We start from the raw sequence: 14,981 nt of genomic DNA, 5'->3' as shown, positions 1-14,981 counted from the left end.
ACCAGTCAGAGACAAGATCCCCTCACAGTTCCTGCTGGTCCCAATCGAAAAAAGACTTGAGACCAGACCTTGTTGCCATGGATACCATGCTGTGAAGCTTCATGGAGATAGCCCGCTAAACTCTCATGGCAACAGCTTTCTTCTATCACCTACTGCTTTAAAATTCTTAGGGGTTCTGGTTCCAGCTCTGTGACTTACTAACTTGATAGCCTCAGAAATGTCCCTTTCTGGGTTTACTTCCTCTGCAGTGAAGTGGACACAATGACTTCTGCATTTGCCTCTGCAATTCTCCACTCTTCCACTCTGAGGCTGTCCCAGAGCCTAAGAGTGCCTTTCTTTAGCCCTCAAGCAAAAGAAAATCCTACCACGAAGGTGGAGTAGATCAGTGACCTTAGCTACCAGGTAACTGAGGAAGGAAGAGACAAAAGTGGGTGACTTGGAATGACAATTGTTACTATTCGTCCAGTAGGTTTTCATTCCTGTATTCTGATCACAGACCATTTTTAACTTGGGGAATTTCCTCCGTAACTTCCAGTAATTCTGGTGGAGCTGCCCACCAAGTGCTCTACTCTCTCCTCCCCAGCCCATAGGGGTGAACATGTGACCAAGAGTAGACTTAGCATGCACTGTGTCCCCTCAACAATGTGACCGCAAATGAGCCAATTCAGGACATTTACAAATAGGAGACAATTAGCTAGTTCTTTCTTTTTACCTGTGGATTGAGAATTCTAAGGATTATAGACACACCGCTATGGATGACCATTTTTTCTCAGCCACATAGAGGAAGATAAGTGAAAATGAGGGTTTGCTCAGACAAAGCAGACCTAAAGGAGGTGGGAAATGATTCTTGATCCCCTCTCTTTGCTTTCCTAGACCTACCTTTGTACTTCCTAGATATTTCCCAATAAACCCTCTCTCCCACCACCAACACCCTGTTTTTTAAATTTATTTATTTATGGCTGTGTTGGGCCTTCGTTTCTGTGCGAGGGCTTTCTCTAGTTGTGGCGAGCGGGGGCTACTCTTCATTGCGCTGCGCGGGTCTCTCACTATCGCGGCCTCTCTTGTTGCGGAGCACAGGCTGCAGACGCGCAGGCTCCGTAGTTGTGGCTCACGGGCCCAGTTGCTCCGCGGCATGTGGGATCTTCCCAGACCAGGGCTCGAACCCGTGTCCCCTGCATTGGCAGGCAGATTCTCAACCACTGCACCACCAGGGAAGCCCCCTTTTTTTTTTTTTTTTGGCTAAGCCAGTTAGAAAGTTTTTATTGTTTGAATGTGAAAGTGTCCTGAGTCATATCATAACTTCTTGCTCACCCTTACTCTCTCTGTGCCTGAAACCCATCTCCCATTACATTTCAATGCCTTGATTCCCTTCATGGCACAAAACTGCCATTGTTTGGACTTTCTGCCAGCCTCGATGTACCTGGGGCCCTTCCAAGTCTTTTAGGGGTCCTTAGCCCTTGTGACAAACATCAGGCACACTCCCACTCCCCAGAAATACAGTGCAGGAGCCGTATCCAATTGTGCTCTCTTTATGTGGGGGGCACAGTGTCCAGGCATGTGGGAAAATGGAAGGATGAGGACATACCAGCCAAGGAAGGTAAGCCCCAACCATGCCAGAGAGAAATGAAGCCCACATTTGCAACATTTGCCTCAACTCAGCATAGACCTCCAGAAAACAAATGCCCCTTCCCCTAATCCCCTTAGACTAATCAACTTTATTAATCTCAAATAAATGTTAATTAATCCCAAATGGAAACGCTTAGGTGAACTAACCTTCTGTCCACCCAGCCTAAGGAAAGTGGCAAGGATATATATGTGTGTGTGTTGTTTATACCAGCTGTGGAATCCCACAACCTCCGTTTTTTGAAAGCTCCTGATTCCCTAGGTTGGGAAAGGATCGTGCAGTTTTAAAACCCTAAAATAAAACATCAAATATAATAATTTCACACTTTAATTATTCCATGAATAACCACATCCAGTTTAAATGTGTCATTTGGCAAAGCCACAGAGACAAAGGAAAATGCTCCTAATGAATAATCTTTTATAAAACAGCCCTGGAAAATCTTAGTGCTTTTTGGAGCACGATATATTAAATGCAATTTTATTTTTCCATTTTTGGCCCAGGTTTCAAGTGGCAGAAGCAATCTGATGGGCTTATAGGCTCCGTATGTAGGTCACTGGCACATTTGCATGTCCTCCCAAGAATCATTTTCCATAGGGTTTCTACTCAGGGAGTGAACACGCCTAAAATTGAAACTCACTTTGGTGAGACTGATATTCGAATGGGAAAAAATAGAGAGTGGCTCCCAAGCTGTGCTGACCATGCTGGTTCCATTTCAAAGTGTGTTCAAGCTGATGAGAATTACAGAGATGGCCACCTAAGCTCCCAAAGTATCAAACAGCTAAAACTGTATTTGGAAAAAAAAAAATTGCGGTGTCATTTACAATTCACATTTGCCCTTTCTAGATTTATGCCCAAAGGCATCTTGTCATTTATCGTTTGGCCAATGCCTCTTGGAGATGTTTTTCTGTAATTACTTCCATGCATTTTCACAGAAACATCTGCTCTCCAAGGGTGGTGCCCAAGAAGAGCATTAGAGGGACTATATATCCAGAAAGTCGTGGAATCTGAATTCTCAAAATGAGAAGCAACAAAAGCCAAGGAAGGACATGGGATAGAGTTTCCAATTCTGTATTTAGAAATTCTATATTCATCTATTAAGCTACGGAGGATGCAACAGAAACTACTTTTGCATTTGCCTTCATTCTTCCCTCTTCGGCCATCCAACAGAGGGTTAATCAGACCAATGTCACTGCATGTCCCCTTAATGGGCAGGTTGCCCTAACAGTCTGTGAAGAAGGTTGAGAGCCTGATGCACTTGCTTGTCTGTCTTCAGTCTGGGTTTTATCATTACCCCTTCCTGGGAGATGAGAACCAGGGACCATGGCGGCTTGCTAGCCTTTAGGAGGAGCTCAGGCCTCACCTCCCTCTCCTCTCCATGCTCCCTGTGGAAGACAAGCAATCAGGGCCAAGGACTCAGTTGTTTCCAGGTACTAGCTGTTGGTGAAGTTAAGAATAAAGACATTACAATCTACCTCTGCTAAATGCAGTGTGGCGCCATCTTTGACTGGCTCCCTGATTTGACCGCCTCACACACCTGTTCCCCCCTCCCTCTTTGCTCCCAGGCAACGTTTACTTAGGACCTGGGAACGCCCCCCCCCCCCCCTTATATGGATCCATGTGGAGCCCAGAGAGATGGGATTTCAACATCGTGGCTGAATCCAGTCCTTTTCTTTCCTTTGGGCTCCCGCTCTGACCCTGTGGGTGGGAGATGAATGGAGAAATAATCACTGGGCATTTTTCTTGTCTCTCATTGAGGCTTGATGTTAGAGGAACCCGGGAGACCACATGGGTCCCTTGTGCTTCAGCCCAACTCACCTCAGTAGGGTAAGTACATGCAGTTAGGCTGTGCCATCTTCTGTGCCATCTGCCGTCCCCGGGGCCTGGCTTGACTACCGATGGTCAGGAGCCTGTATTTCTGCTTCTCTGCTTCACTGACAAATCAACTCAACCCATCCCCAGTCCTAGACTCATTTACTCAACCAAACTTTTATTGGGCCCTATGACAGGTGCTGGGGAAATAAAGGTGATCAAGGTACAATTGTGATCTAAGAAGCGTATAGCATAGTGCAGACGGAGTTGTATGTACAGATAGCTACAAGCCAGGGTGATCCACACAAACACTATCAGGTAGACGTGCCAAACAGTGAGGCCACCCATGGCCGGATGTTCCTGGTGACAGAGAGAAGGCTCCAAGTGTGGGCTGAGTGACGAGCAGGCGTCCACAGCATCGGCCAAACAAGAGAGGAGGCTCTAGGCAAATGGAGCAGGAAATTTAAAACAATACAGGGCAAGTGAGAAAAGCTTAGCTTTACCTGGAAACAGTGATTGGGTATTCCAGCATGGCTAGAAAACAGGGCCTAGTAATAGAAAACAGGAGTAGGTGAAAGAGATAGACCAGGGCCTTATCATGGAGGTTCTTGTACATGATTCACTCATTCATTTGTTCATTCATTCTACAAATATTTATTGAACATGTTCTCAGGATCTACACTCTTCTAGGCACTGGGAATACAGCAGAAAAGAAAACACACGCAATCCTGATTTCATGCAGCTTACATTCTAGCAAGGGGACGTGAATAAGCAAACAAATTAACAGGTGAGGTTAGTATTGTGAAAAACAGTCAAGGCGGATAAGGCAGTAGAAAGAGATGAAGGATGTTGCTTTACGCAGGGCGCTCAGGATGGCAAGTGGGCGAAGAACTGAAGGAAGCGAGAAAGCGGACCGGGGACCAGGTCCGATCAGTGTCGTCATCTCTACAGCTTGGTGTTCATGGGTCTCAGCTGGGCCCTCAGGGCTGCTGAGCCATGTAATCACGGGTCCCTGGTCCCTTGCTTGACCCCTGCCCCACAACGGTCCTTCCAACCCTTTCCAGCCCCAGGAACTCTGCACCAGCTGACCCTATACAGAGTAATTAGGGGTCACAGGACACAGCTTCTGCCTTTTGTGCCCCCAACCGGAAACGCATTTCTGCGTGCACCCAAAGTCAGCTCGCCAAGAGCCAGAGCCCTGGAGTTCAGGTCACTGATTCACCAATCTGATGAAGACAATTGACCAAATAATTTGCTAAATTTACCACATTCCCGTGCTTTTCAGAAATGCTGTTAACCACTTTAACAGTGACTATGCAATAGCTTTAAGAATGTTCAACCTTTATTCTCAGTAGTGAAATATAATTTTCTAAATGTTAAATATTTCATTATCAGAAACAAAAACTTCAGCATTCTATGTGAGGATTTTTAAGTTAATGTTGATTTTTTAATCAATTTTGAGATCTTTTTTTTCTTCCGGTTTTATTGAGATATAATTGACACAGAGCATTGTATCAGTTTGTGTACAGCATAATGATTTGACGTATATTGATATATCATGAAATGATTATCACAATAGGTTTATTGAACATCCATCATTTCATGTAGATACGACATTAAAAAAATAGAAAAAAAGTTTTTTTCCTTGAGATAAGAACTCAGGATTTACCCTCTTAACTTTCATATGTGATAATTATATTTATTATGTTGTACATTACATCCCTAGTACTTACTTATCTTATAACTGGAAGTTGGTACCTTTTGACTGAGTTCATCCAATTCCCCTTCCCCCCACCCCCTGCCTCTGGTAGTCACAAATCTGATCTGTTTTTCTATGACTTTGTTTTTGAAGTATAACTGACCTACAACACTATGTTAGTTCCTATTACACAACATAGTGATTGAGTATTTCTGTGCATTTCAAAATGATCACCACAATAAATCTAGTTACCATCTGTCACCATACAAAAATATTACATAATTATTGACTATATTCCCCACACTGCACATTTCATACCTGTGACTCATTTATTTTGCAACTGGGAGTTTGTACCTCTTAATTTCCCTCACCTATTTCTCTCCTACCCCACCCCTCTGGTAACCACATGTTCTCTTTATATATGACTGTTTCTTTTTGGTTATGTTTGTTCATTTGTTTTGTTTGTTAGATTCTACATATACTTAAAATCATATAGTATTTGTCTTTCTCTGTCTGACTTATTTTACTTAGCATATACCCTTTAGGTCCATCCACGTTGTTGTAAGTGGCAAGATTTCATTCTTTTTATGGCTGAGTAATATTCCATTGTGTTATATATATATATCTCACATCTTCTTTATCCATTCCTCTATTGATGGGCCCTTAGGTTAATTCCATATCTTGGCTATTGTAAATAATGTAGCAATGAGCATAAGGTGTGCATATATCTTTTTGAATTACTGTTTTCATTTTCATCAGATAAATACCCAGGAGTGGAATTGCTGGATCATATGGTAGTTCTGCTTTTAATTTTTTGAGGAATCTTCATACTGTTTTCCATAGCAGCTGCACCAATTTACACTCCCACCAACAGTACACCAGGGTTGCCTTTTCTCCATATCCTCACCAACACTTGTTATTTCTTGTCTTTTTGATGATAGCCATTCTGACAGGTTTGAGGTGATAGCTCACTGTGGTTTTGATTTGCATTTCCCTGATGATTTGTGGTATTGAGGATCTTGTCATTTGCCTTTTGGCCATCTGTATGTCTTCTTTGGAAAAGTGTCTATTCAGGTCTTCTGCCCATTTTTTAATTGGGTTGTTTGTGGGTTTTTTTGATGTTGAGGTGTATGAGTTCTTTATATATTTTGGAGATTAACCACTTATCAGATATATCATTTACAATTTTCTTCACCCATTCAGTAAACAGCTTTTTCACTTTGTTGATAATTTCCTTCACTGTGCAAAAGCTTTTTAGTTTGATGTAGTCCCATTTGTTTATTTTTGCTTTTGTTTCCCTAGCCTGAGGAACCATATCCAAAAAAATATTACTAAGACCAATGTCAAAGAGCATACTGCCTGTGTTTCCTTCTAGAAGTTTTATGATTTTAGGTCTTCCATTTAAGTCTTTAATCTACTTTGAATTTATTTGTGTGCATGGTGTGAAAGAGTAGTCCAGTTTGATTTTTCTGCATGTAGCTGTCCAGTTTTTCTAACACCATTTCTTGAAGAGGTTATCTTTCCCCATTGTATATTCTTGCCTCCTTTGTTGTAAATTAACTGTCCATATAATGTGGGTTCATTTCTTTTTTAAATGTCTTCTTGGTGCTGTTTTTACCAATCTTTAAGCATTTTTAGGATTTTTAATCCTTCTTCACAATTTCACATTTGTAGTTAATAGATACGAAATCTGAGGTACAAGCATATAGTCCACTACAGTCATTTCTTCTGAGAATTCTCATTCTTTTTCTCTTAATTTGAATGGTATTAACATTTTATGTCTAATTTTTATACAAACTATGACAAGTCAGCACATCCAGACTTCCTTATTAGACATGAAAATTTCATTTTAGCAACGTGTTTTCAGTCAATGCTGATTTCTTTAACATTTTTTTCATCTAGTTTATCTTAGAAAAAATTAATTGCTAGAAATATATACAAGGCTGATTTGAGGGATTAGCAAGTCAATACTGATGATGGAAAGCTTTTAAAAATAGAAAAATACATTCAAAAGCACCAGAAAGATATCAGAAGTAACAAAGAAGATCTTATCACATTTACAATATAGAAGTTCGAGTGACAGAAAAATAGCACTTTACACGGAAAAATGTTCATTTACCGTGATTTCTCTTTGTCCGAACTTTAAGAATTTCGGGATTTGCTTGCCATTTTCTCAGGTGGCAGAACAATTTTAGATTAGTTCATAATTAGGAAATCTTCTTACATAATCAGTAACCAAACATGAACATTTCTGCCAAAGCTATAAAACAGTCACTTGAAAGCTCTTAAACTCCAAAGCTACAATTGATAAATATGATAAGTTTAACGAGTTGGTCATTTGATGAACTGAATTTTGACTCATTGAATTTTTGAGAATTAACTTCTGGCCAGATTGCCTGATTTTGGAAAGAACAATTCCTTTCCCCCAGGGGAGTCTGTCTCCACAACCCGCCTCCCATGGGCAGTTGGTCTGCAGGCTTGTTGTGTTCTTATCTGTTCACTCTTCCTAGCGTTTCCGATTAGAGAGTAAATCTTGGGAAAATCTGGAGCCCTCTTGGGATCTGTCACTTCAGCTTCCTTGGTAAGACAGGATGGGACTGGGATCGTGAGCTGTACCAACACCTTAACTGCGGTTGAGTCCACTTCCATTCATCCTCCCATATGTCACTCTGCTACGATCAGGACCTTTCCTTTCTGCCAGCTTATAATGCAGGAAGGAAGCCCCTGGACTTCTGTTGAAACGCTGACTTCTGTTGTATTTTGTTTTGTTTAACATCTTTATTGGAGTAGAATTGCTTTACAATGTTGTGTTAGTTTCTGCTGCATAACAAAGTGAATCAGCTATATGTATACATACATCCCCATATCCCCTCCCTCTTGCGTCTCCCTGCCACCCACCCCTCTAGGTTCTGACTTCGGGGTTTTTTTTTGTTTTTTAAAAAATTTTATTTATTTATTTATGGCTGTGTTGGGCCTTCGTTTCTGTGCGAGGGCTTTCTCTAGTTGCGGCAAGCGGGGGCCACTCTTCATCACGGTGCGTGGGCCTCTCACTATCGTGGCCTCTCTTGTTGCGGAGCACAGGCTCCAGACGCGCAGGCTCCGTAGTTGTGGCTCACGGGCCCAGTTGCTCCGCGGCATGTGGGATCTTCCCAGACCAGGGCTCGAAGCCGTGTCCCCTGCACTGGCAGGCAGATTCTCAACCACTGCGCCACCAGGGAAGCCCTTGCCAAAATATTAAAGTATTTTAAAGTTCAAGTAGTCATTCTATCCTAACATAGCAGGGTTTGGGGATGGCTAATTCTTTGTTGTGGAGGAACAGCCCTGGCCTTTACCAACTAAATGCTAAATAACATCCCACCCTAAGTTGTGACAACCAAAAATGTTTCCAGATATTGTCAAATATCACCAGGGGGCAAAATTGCCCCCACTTGTGAACCACTGTTATGTAATAAATGTAAGATACGAATCTAAAATTTAGACAAGTTATTTAGTAGATCATGTTAATGATTTACGTATATTAGTATCACTTGATGTCTGGAAGTTAAGAATTTGCAGGCACATTGGTAAAGATTAAGAGCAGACCTGTGAAGGAGATGAACTTGGCTTTGAATTCTGCTTCTCAGCCTACTAGCTTAGAGATCTTAGGAAGGCAACATCACTTCTCCAAGCTTCCATTTCCTCACCTGTAGGATAGGGTTGTTGGGAGGATTAAATGTGATCACACATACTTAGCTACGTGGGTGTTGCATGATAGTAACTTTTGTTATCACAGCGACATCTGTTGGCAAAATTTAATATTACCACTCAGCTCTGCTAGAACTTTTATTGAATATGATTTATTGACCACATACTGTGTGTGTACCAGATACTACAGAGTGCTGGAGATACAAAGATGAACCAAACAGAATCACTCTCCTCAAGTTGCTCACCCATCATTGGGGGAGGCAAGCTAGTCAATTACTAGTGCCAGTAGAACAGTCAGTGTGATAGCAGATCTATGGGGGTACAGTGGTCCAGAGACAAAGCAGTGTCTAACACTGTACTACAGAGATTCACATTCTATCGGGGTGACAAAAATATGAACTCAAACGATCTCTACCATATGCTTTGTGCTGTAGCAGAGGTATATAAGGGAGAAGCTAACATTGCCTGGGAGAATCAGAGAATGCTTTTCAGAGGAGGTGATATAATGTACAACAAGGCCTTTGAGAATAAACTGTTTAGAGATCACATTAAAGATATTTTTCAGATTTCTTGTAAATGTAAGGAAAGATGAGCAAACGTATCCATCAATGATGGAATTTTACTATTAAGACCCATAGGAAGGGTCTCACCTGATGGGGAGTCACCTGATCATTGTACAAACGTTCTCTGTTCCATTGTGTCCAGGTCTGGTACATACGCTGGCATCCTAAAGAACTGACAAGGTAATACAGCAATTAGGATCATGATTAAAGCATAAGTGACCAACATTTTCAGGGCTCACCTCGTATGGAGACTTCCAAAGAAATCAGATCAGATTGCATTGGGCGGCCACTTTCCAATACAGAGTAACCCTATTGGGCAAAGTTGTCTTCAAGTCACCTCAGAGATGACTTCCTCACGCCCTACTCATTGTCTTTGGCTAGACACTGATCCCTGGCACAATCGGCTGTGGCCCGCACGGCTGGGGTGACTTCAGTCAAGGCATACGGCACAAGCCACAGAAATAAGTGAAATAAAGATGTGCTTCAGGTCACAGTATGGCAGAAACTTTGAAGTAGATTGTCCTGATTAGCATATAAACCTGTATCTATGTATTCGTTTCTAACACATTACCTGTGTGATAAATTGTCATAAACTGGGTAGATGAGAACAAAGAATAAATTTATTCTTTTACAGTTTTGGAAGTCTAGAACGCCAATATCAAGGTAACAATAGAGCCATGTCCTCTCCTATGGCTCTGGGGAAGAACTCTTCCTTGATTCTTCCTAGTTCCTAGTGGCTCCTGGAAATGTCAGCATTCCTTGGCTTGTATGGCTGCACCTCTCCAATCAGCCTCCATGTTCACGTGGCATTCTTCTCAGTGTCTCTGGGTGTCTTCTCTTCTTCTTGAGGACACCAGTCATTAGATTTAGGTCCCATACTAATCCAGTACGATCTCATCTCAGTCTTTAACTAATTACATCTGCACCCTATTTGCAAATCAGGCCACATTCTGAGGTTCAGGATAGATGTGAATTTTTGGAGGACATTATTTGATCCATTACAAGCGGCAGGAGTATTAGATATTGGTCTCCAACTATAAGTTCAGCCTTTGATGCAGGTGTGAATTGATTTTTAAAAGTTGACTGGTGTATTTCAAAAGAAAAATATTAAACAAGCTGCTTTGAAGGACTGAGAGAGGAAGTTTTCAGAGTCATGTATGTGAATCTGGAAAAGTCATGGTAAATCTGGGCCTTAGGACTAGGTAAAATTTCCACAGGGAAATGTAGGTGGGACTAGATCAGTTTTCAAAGAGGGGGCAACATCAGCCAATGTGTAAGAGCAGACTTAGTCATTCAGGAAATAAGAGGTAAGCAAGAAAACTGTACTTAAGAATGGGCCTTTGGCTAGACAGAAAAGAAAGCTTTCCAGGTCTAATGAATTTTTTTAAAAAGTACTACCATTCCTTGTAGATTTTGTACTTGACAAATATCTTCTTCAAAGTTGTGAATCAATCGTATTTTAACTTTTATGTTAGTAACTTCCAACAAAGAGAAGCACTAAAGGTTAATAAAGTAGAAAGTTTAGGGCTTCCCTGGTGGCGCAGTGTTTGAGAATCTGCCTGCCAATGCAGGGGACACGGGTTCGAGCCCTGGTCTGGGAAGATCCCACATGCCGCGGAGCAACTGGGCCCGTGAGCCACAACTACGGAGCCTGCGCGTCTGCAGCCTGTGCTCCGCAACAAGAGGGGCCGCGATAGTGAGAGGCCCGCGCACCGCGATGAAGCGTGGCCCCCGCTCGCCGCAACTAGAGAAAGCCCTCGCACAGAAACGAAGGCCCAACATCAGCCATAAATAAATAAATGAAAATTTTTTAAAAACTTAAAAAAAAAAGTAGAAAGTTTAATCTTTTTCTTTATTGTTTGTGCTTTCCTTTAGTACTTAAAAACTCCTTTCTAACTCCAACATCAAAAATATTTTCCCGCATTTTATTTTTTATTTGTTTTATACACTCAAGTCTTTTAATTCATGCTACCATCAGTTCTTTTAAGGTATGAGTTGGGGACCTAATTTTATTAGTTTTGGAGAAATTGACATTATAAACATGAATATGGCATGACTCTCCCTTTAATCAAGCCATCTTTTCTGGCTTATAAAAATGTTTTATAACAGTTTTTTGTCACAGGTGGACAAAGTTATACAGGAATGATCATTGCAATATTTTTCATAATTGTAAATGAAATGTCCTTCAAGAATAAAATGGGTAAATAACTTTCAGTGTATTTATACTGCAGTGAGCAGAACAGAACTGGAACCACACATACCAGCAAGGGAAGCCTGAAAATTATTGTGTCGAGAGAAAATAAAAAGTTCCAGAATGATATTCTTTGAAACCACTTAAAATAAATAATAACATAAAACACACAAAACAATTCCATACGCTTAATATGTAGTAATAGCATAAAAACATGCAGGGGAACCATAGATACAACTTTATGAAGTGACCACTGGGCAGCAAGAAAAGGAATGGAATCAAGGAGGGGTTCGTGGGGTGGGGGAAGGTCTCTGCTCCAGCTCTATCTGTAATGTTAATTTAAAAACAAAACAAAAACGAGCCAAAAAAAAAAAAAAACCCTGAAATGATATTGTATGATGTTCTAGAACTGAGTGGAACTGGCTGGGATAGAACTGGGTTTGGAGTTCTTGGGTTTTTGCTATAGTATTGTCCATGCAGTGATTTTCAAACTTTTTGACTGTGATCCACGGTAAGAAAGAAGTTATTTTACTTTGTGGCCCAGAACACAGGCGTAGGTACATATACATACACACACACACACACACACACACACACACACAGAACTGAAACCAAAGTTTCATGAAAAAATATTTACCCTTACTAAATTAATGCACTCTGATATTTTCTACTGTATTCTATTTCTTTTCTAAACAAATGTTACCTGCAGTTTGAAAACTACTGGTTCAGATTTTTGTACGATGAACCATTATACAATGAAAATATCAATATTAGCTAGCATTTTAATTGGATGAAAGCACGGATTTATCTGGAAGGCTTGTTGATAATGCAGTAAAATTCATAGCATGCTTGAGTCGCAAGAAAACAGTACAGTGCAATGGTTTTCAAACTATGTTCAGTCATGAAACCCTTTTAAAAAGCAAAATGGTCACCATATGCAAAGAAAGAGGAACACGTGACAACCTAAATACCAGCGACAGGCTCTTTCTCAGGGGAAGAATTGTCGTCCTTTGATGCACACCTCAAGTCAAAGGGGAGCCTCTCCAAGGCCTGGCTCCAAGCTTTGGAGGCAGAGAGAGGTTGCCTTGCACGACTGAAGGGGAGAACTTAGAACTTCCAGGGCAGCCCCGCAGGGATGGGGTGAGGGGCAGGGTTAGGAAGGCAACAGGGAGCTGGCAAGATGACAAAGGACTGTGAGCCCCCTCCCTAGAACCATCCTCCAGAAAACGTTAGTAAGCTCAAGGATGTCTGTGATACAGGAACTTGCTGTTGTAGAAATGAAGGGCTGCTGCGTATCAGGGTTGACTTGGTATGGCAGAGTAGCCCACAAGAAATCCAAAGCCCAAGGAAGCCAAAGGAACATAACATAGATTAAACATAAATGGATCAAACATAAATCCATAAATCAAGAACATAATCCATAAATCCATAAAACAAAAACAAATCCATAAATCAAAAACATAAATCAAGAGGAAGATTTGGATCTCCACCAGCGTCAAAGCGAGGGATCCAACACCATTTCAGCTAGATCACAAAGGGCAGGCGGTCCTTGGATGGATATTAGGTCATGACGTCATCTTGACATGTAAAACAGGTAAACACTGCTCTGATGAAGAGGGCAAGGGTGGGGGAATGGTGGGAGACAGGAAGGCAGAATGGGATGGGGAGAGCATGAGTGGAGGCTTTGACTGCAGCCTCCCTCCTCCAGCAACTGAGGGACCGCTGGGAAAATGAGGACTCTGGGAAATGCAGGATGCAACCCATTTTACAGATCAGGAAACAGAGGCCCAAGATGACCCAAATAAGAAAACAATCTGGGAGACCTTCAAGATGGTGGAGGAATAAGACGTGGAGATCACCTTCTTCCCCACAAATACATCAGAAATACATCTACATGTGGAACAACTCCTACAGAACACCTACTGAACACTGGCAGAAGACCTCAGACTTCCCAAAATGCAAGAAACTCCCCATGTACCTGGGTAGGGCAAAAGAAAAAAGAAAAAACAGAGACAAAAGAATAGGGACAGGACCTGCACCTCCGGCAGGGAGTTGTGAAAGAGGAAAAGTTTCCACACACTACGAAGCCCCTTCACTGACAGAGATGGGGGTTGTGGGGGGAGAATCTTCGGAGCCACGGAAGAGGGCACAGCAATAGGGGTGCAGAGGGCAAAGAGGAGAGATTCCCACACAGAGAATCAGTGCCGACCAGCACTCACCAGCCTGAGGGGCTTGTCTGCTCACCCGCCAGGGCGGGAGGGGGCTGGGAGCTGAGGCTCCAGCTTCAGAGTTCAGATCCCAGGGAGAGGACTGGGGTTGGCTGCATGAACACAGCCTGAAGGGGGCTAGTGCACCACAGCTAGCCGGGAGGGAGTCCAGGGAAAACTCTACACCTGCCTAAGAAGTAAGAGACAATTGTTTCGGGGTGTGCGAGGAGAGGGGATTCAGAGCACCACCTAAACAAGCCCCAGAGATGGGCGCAAGCCACGTCTATCAGCACGGACCCCAGAGACGGGCATGAGACACTAAGGCTGCTGCTGCAGCCACCAAGAAGCCTGTGTGCGAGCACAGGTCACTCTCCACACCTCCCCTCCCTGGAGCCTGTGCAGCCTGCCACTGCCAGGGTCCCGTGATCCAGGGACAACTTTCCCAGAAGAACACACAGCGTGCCTCAGGCTGTTGCAATGCCACACCAGCCTCTGCAGCTGCAGGCTCACCCCGCATTCCGTACCCCTCCCTCCCCCCAGCCGGAGTGAGCCAGAGCCCCCTAATCAGCAGCTACTTTAACCCCATCCTGTCTGAACAAAAAACAGACGCCCTCAGATAACCTATACGCAGAGGCAGGGCCAAACCGAAGCTGAACCCCAGGAGCTGTGCGAACAAAGAAGAGAAAGGGAAATTTCTCCCCGCAGCCTCAGGAGCAGCGGATTAAATCTCCACAATCACCTTGATGTACCCTGCATCTGTGGAATACCTGAATAGACAACAAATCATCCCAATATTGAGGCAGTGGACTTTGGGAGCAACTATAGACTTGGAATTTGCTTGCTGCATCTAATTTGTTTCTGGTTTTATGTTTATCTTAGTTTAGTATTTAGAGTTTATTATCATTGGTAGATTTGTTTATTGATTTGGTTGCTCTCTTGCTTTTTGTTTATATATATAGATATATGTTTTTTACCTTTTTCTCTTTTTGTGAGTGTGTATGTGTATGCTTCTTTGTGTGATTTTGTCTGTGTAGCTTTGCTTTTACCATTTGTGCTAGGGTTCTGTCTGTCCGATTTTTTTCTTTTCTTTTAGTATAGTTTTTAGCACTTGTTATCATTGGTGGATTTGTTTTGGTTTGGGTGTTCTTTCTTTCTTTTTTAAAATTACTTTAAAAATATTTTATTTTTAATAATTAAAAAAAAA

This window comes from Eschrichtius robustus, chromosome 1 (assembly GCF_028021215.1).
Source record: "Eschrichtius robustus isolate mEscRob2 chromosome 1, mEscRob2.pri, whole genome shotgun sequence".
NCBI classification, from domain to species: Eukaryota; Metazoa; Chordata; class Mammalia; order Artiodactyla; family Eschrichtiidae; genus Eschrichtius; species Eschrichtius robustus.
This window is presented reverse-complemented; position numbering follows the sequence as displayed.